This window comes from Canis aureus, chromosome 9 (assembly GCF_053574225.1).
Source record: "Canis aureus isolate CA01 chromosome 9, VMU_Caureus_v.1.0, whole genome shotgun sequence".
NCBI lineage: Eukaryota > Metazoa > Chordata > Mammalia > Carnivora > Canidae > Canis > Canis aureus.
In genome coordinates, this window is record NC_135619.1 from 77,971,455 (window position 1) to 77,976,410 (window position 4,956).

The window sequence follows — 4,956 nt, forward strand, 5'->3', positions numbered from 1 at the left end:
AAGAGACGGTGACAAAGAGTGAAAAACAGGCTTCTCCCAGGAGCCTGATATGAGAGTCAATCCCCAGATTGGTAACATGACCTGAGCTGAAGGCGTGCGCTCAACTGCTGAGCCACCCAGGCATCCTATTACTTTTGTATTCTTAGAGTAAATGCCCAGTAGTGCATTTGCTGGATCATAAGGTAGGTCTACTATTACTTATTTGATGTCACACCATATGGTTTCCCAGAATGACTGCACCCTTGCCCACCCACATCTCCTAACCAGAGAATTCAGCAGAGCCTCAGGTCTAGTGGAGGTGGTATCAGGGCTCATTTAGCAAGCAGAGCAGAGCGCACCCCTTAAAAAACTCACCACCACATCTTGGCCAGGGACCACACACTGCCCACCGCAGGCAAGGAGACCCTGTGGAGACATCTGGCTTGAAGGAAATAGCAGCCAAAAGAGGAGAGCACAGTGCATGCAGCACACACCACAGACACTCTCTGAACCCAGACCCAGCACCCTATGTGAACTCTTTATCATAGAGCTGTTATTCTGGAGCAGGAACTATAATTAACTTTTGTACAAACAGAGGGAGACAGAGACTTAGAGAAAATGCCAAGATTAAGGAACTCAATTCCAATTTGCTGCTCTGATCCACCTCAATTTTGGGTTTCTCAGGTTAATCCTTTTGACCCTGCCAAATGAGACAGGACTACTATTCTGTCTCCAGATCTAGCAGTTTCTGTCCCTAAGGGGATCCTGTACATCACGGAGAATGCCAGCTTCCCACTCCATCCGAAGTACATTACCTCAATGGCATTAAGAAAGAGTTGTGATAATAATATTCCCACAATTCTTGTCCTTGTGGAGGATGCCCGACATCCTGCACAAAGCCCGTGTCACATGTTAAGAGGTGCTTTCCTCTCTATGTCATTCATTAGTGAGATTATGTGCATGGACCACATATGTCACCATTACTTACTGAAAAATAATATAATAATTGTACAACATATACTCAAACACAAATGAATCCACAGGATTGAGATAAGAGTTAAGAAGGAAATAAATTTAGGTGATTTTGACATAAAATTCCAGAATTGCAATTTGATCTTCAGCATATAAAGCAGAGGGAATTCTCCACACTGTCTTTGCTCTAACAGCATTGGCAGGGAGGACTTAAGATGCTGGATCAGGGTCTGTGAGCTTGTCTCCTTCCTGGAACATGACAGTTATTAAATCATTCTGATCACCCTCAGAGGCCTGAGAGAACAAAAACTGTATAGAAACTGCAAAAACTCATAGAAAATTGACCACCTTTTGTATGTAGGAGGTGTGGACATTGTCATTGAGAGATATAGCTGTGGTGATGATGACAGGAGCGAGGTTGATCTAGCTATATCCTCTATAGTATTATGAGCAGCAGACAGGATAATCTGAACTTTATATGTCTGCTTCCATGGGGATGTGCTGGCTTAAAGGTACCCTGGTAGTAAAGAGGGAAGAATCCTAGGATACTAATGGTTCTCCAGATCCCCAGGGTTGTAGGAAGAATGTGTGGCATCAACGTGATGCACAACTACTAAGCACAGGGACATGGACAGTGGCTGAGGACAGTGATCTAGGTGTGGATTTCCTACGCTGTTTTTTCCTAACCTGACAGTTCTACTGGGACCAGGTTGTAAAGAACAAATAAGAGGTGAGTCCCTGTTTTAGTGTGTCTGCGTGATGTCACCGCATCAGACTGGGTGGATTAAACAACAAACACTCATTCTCAAAACTCTGGAGTCTGGTAGGTCTGAGGTTCAGGTGCAGGCAGATGTGGTATCTGAAGAGCGCCCACATCCCAGCCCATCATTTCCTGTCACCTCACATGGGGGCGAGGGCAGGGAGCTTTCCCAGTCCTGGTGTATAAAGGCCCTGATCCCATGATGAGGCTGCATCTCCTGACCTAAGTGCTCCCCTAAGGGCCAACCTCTTCTCCCATCACAAGGGCACTAAGTACCAACATGGGGATGGTAGAGGTCACATACAGTGAGCTGATATCCACACCTGAAGGATCCATGAGTTATTCCCTGCTGGTGGAAGGTCCTCCTCCACTTTGTTCTCTCATTTTTCATAATAGTTTAGTGGAATCTGTCATCTCACCATATCTTTGAGTGTCACTGCTAACTCCTGTGATCACCAGTATTCCATCTTCTCCTCCTGCCTCACCTATGGGATATCCAGCAGGAGACTTTGAATTTCCTCCATTGAAGCAGGTGGGACACTGACTCCACACAAGCCCCTCCTGGAGCAGGACCTCATCTCCACCACTGACCCACAACACACACCCTGAGCCAGTGTCCTTCCCAAATCCAAGCACTTATGACTTGCTGAGAGGTCTGCCCTGCTCTCAACAGACCGGATGATGGTGAAAAAGGTTTGCACTCTACTGTCTGTGTGTGTGTATGGGGGGGGGCTCTTCAGACTACACACCCTCACAATGTACTTCTTGGCGTCCCTTGCTTTCCCAGGTTGATGCTAATATTGATTCTGTCAGTGCGGTTGAAGACTGAGGTCAAACCTCCAATCCTTCTTGTCTCCTTTTGATTTTCGAGCCCTATGTAATGTCATCACCAGCATGTACTTTATGTTGTTTCTAAAATCCTTGCACATTTGAACCGAAAAATACCCACCTTTTACTTCAATGTGGATAGGACTGGAGGGTATTATGCTGGGTGAAATAACTCAATCAGAGGAGGAGAAACATTATACAGTCTCATTCATTTAGGGAATATAAAAAATAGAGAAAGGGAATAAAGTAGAAAGGGGGGAAATGAGTGGTAAATGTCAGGTTAGGAGACATAACATGAGACTCCTAACTCTGGGAAGCAAACAAGGGGTAGTGGAAGGGAGGTGGGCGGGCAGTGGGGGTCACTGGGTGACGGGCACTTAGGTGGATACTTGATGGGATGAGCACTGGGTGTTATGCTATATGTTGGCTAATAAAACTCCAAAAACAAATATACAAAATAAAAGAAAATAAAATCTTAGCACATTGAGCTGGGTGGTTATTTCATGTACCATGTATACAGCTGGGTCTCCCCTTATAAAGGAGAAGTTACAGTACATGGAGATATGGATAATTAACTGGTATTTCGGGACAGTAGTAAGAACACTTAAGCAGTTCTGCCCTTACCCATGTAAGAATAGTTGTTGACTAAAACCAAAAAAGTTTCCAAATCAGAAACTGCTTAAGGATTAAGCAAAGAGGGAGAAACTGTCATTTTTGGACGTTGGCATATTTCTTTCTATGACAAAAAAATTTTGTAAGTTAGAGACTGAATACATAAACACAGATTCCTATGCCCAGTAGAGACTCCCTGGGGGAAAATACTCCTTGGAGAGGAAGCCCAAACCCTGATGGGAAACCTGCCCACAATCTCCATGTGCACCTGCTCCTGGGCCTTCAAGACGGAAGTGGTGAGTACTGAGCATCCTCTGTTGGTCCTGATCCCCTTCTACAGGGAGGTTTGTGTCTGGGCAAACACTGAGGTCGCCTCACTGTGTCCTTCGCACAGTAATACACGGCTGTGTCCTCAGCTCTCAGGCTGTTCATCTGCAGATACAGCGTGTTCTTGGCGTTGTCTCTGGAGATGGTGAATCGGCCCTTCACAGCATCTGCGTAGCCTGTGCTCCTTCCATCATTGCTAATCCGTGTGAGCCACTGCAGCCCCTTCCCTGGAGCCTGGCGGACCCAGTCCATGTCGTTGCTACTGAAGGTGAAACCAGAGGCCACACAGGAGAGTCTCAAGGACCCCCCAGGCTTCACCAGGTCTCCCCCAGACTCCACCAGCTGCACCTCACCCTGGACACCTGCAGACACAAGACATCCTGGTCAGAAAATGGTTCCACATCCCCTGTTTCTCTCACTCATGTCCACTCACAGACTCAGGGTTTCTGGTTCTCCATGAATTACCTTTTAAAATAGCGACAAGGAAAATCCAGCTGAGCACAGTCTCCATGGTTAGGTGTCTGTCTTCTGTCTTGATCACTGAATGGGATCACCTGGAGATCCTGGGGCTGGGGCTCCTTTCCCAGCTGCAGGGTCAAGGCTGGGCTGGTATAATCAGTGGAGATGAGGCCCTATTTGCATATCCTCTGACTATATAACCAGCTCCAGGCTTACATTCGAGTCTTTAAAAGTCAACACAAGTGTTGCGCCACAATTCTCTAGCAATTTGTGTAGATGGCACTATGACTATATGAAGTTCTAATGTGTAAGCAGAGTTATCTTTGCATTTCAGGATGCAGTTTCAAAAGGCTGTCATCAATGTAGGTCATTTCCATAGAATATTTTATCTCTTTAGTAAATTTTAATCCTAAATATTTATTTTTCGTGCCAGTGCATGGCGGATGATTTTGTTAATTTTGTATAGGTAATTTGTTATTAGTTTGTAGAAACATATCTTTTTTTTTCGCTTATTTTATATCCTGATTTTTTCCTCAGCTCATTCATTATTTCTCCCACTTTTAAAAAAGATTTTATTTATTTACTCATGAGAGACACAGAAAGAGAGAGGCAGAGACATAGGCAGAGGAGTAGCAGGCTCCAAGCAGGGAGCCCAACATGGGACTCAATCCCAGGTTTCCAGGATCACTCCACAGGTCTAAGGCAGGCGCCAAGCCCCTGAGCCACCCAGCGATCTCCTCTTCCAATTTTTATGTGAGGTTTTTACTCATTGACTCTACTAAGACATTGTCATAGGCAAACAAATTACTTTCCAGTTTACCACTTTTCATTTCATTTATGTAGTTTTCTTGCCAGGTTTTCTTTTAGATCCTTCAGTCTGGGACAGAAATATTTTCCTCTGGTTTTTTGGATTCATTGTCTGGTCTAATCATGCAGTTGATATAAGGCTGACCTGGAGGAGACAATATATTTCATTTTGCATGTGGAGGACCTACCTAATATAAGGTGAGAGCCAGCAA

General features: G+C 44.9%; 1 pseudogene across 1 annotated transcript; it reads right to left on the minus strand.

The window, feature by feature from the left end:
* Window positions 1-1,161: 1,161 nt before the first annotated feature.
* LOC144319976 (immunoglobulin heavy variable 3-74 pseudogene) lies at window positions 1,162-4,079 on the minus strand (annotated as a pseudogene). The gene is made up of 3 exons (XR_013385592.1): window positions 3,944-4,079; window positions 3,530-3,840; window positions 1,162-1,245 (listed from the first exon to the last, which is right to left on the minus strand). The product of XR_013385592.1 is annotated as an immunoglobulin heavy variable 3-74 pseudogene (transcript).
* Between the last annotated feature and the right edge of the window lie 877 nt (window positions 4,080-4,956).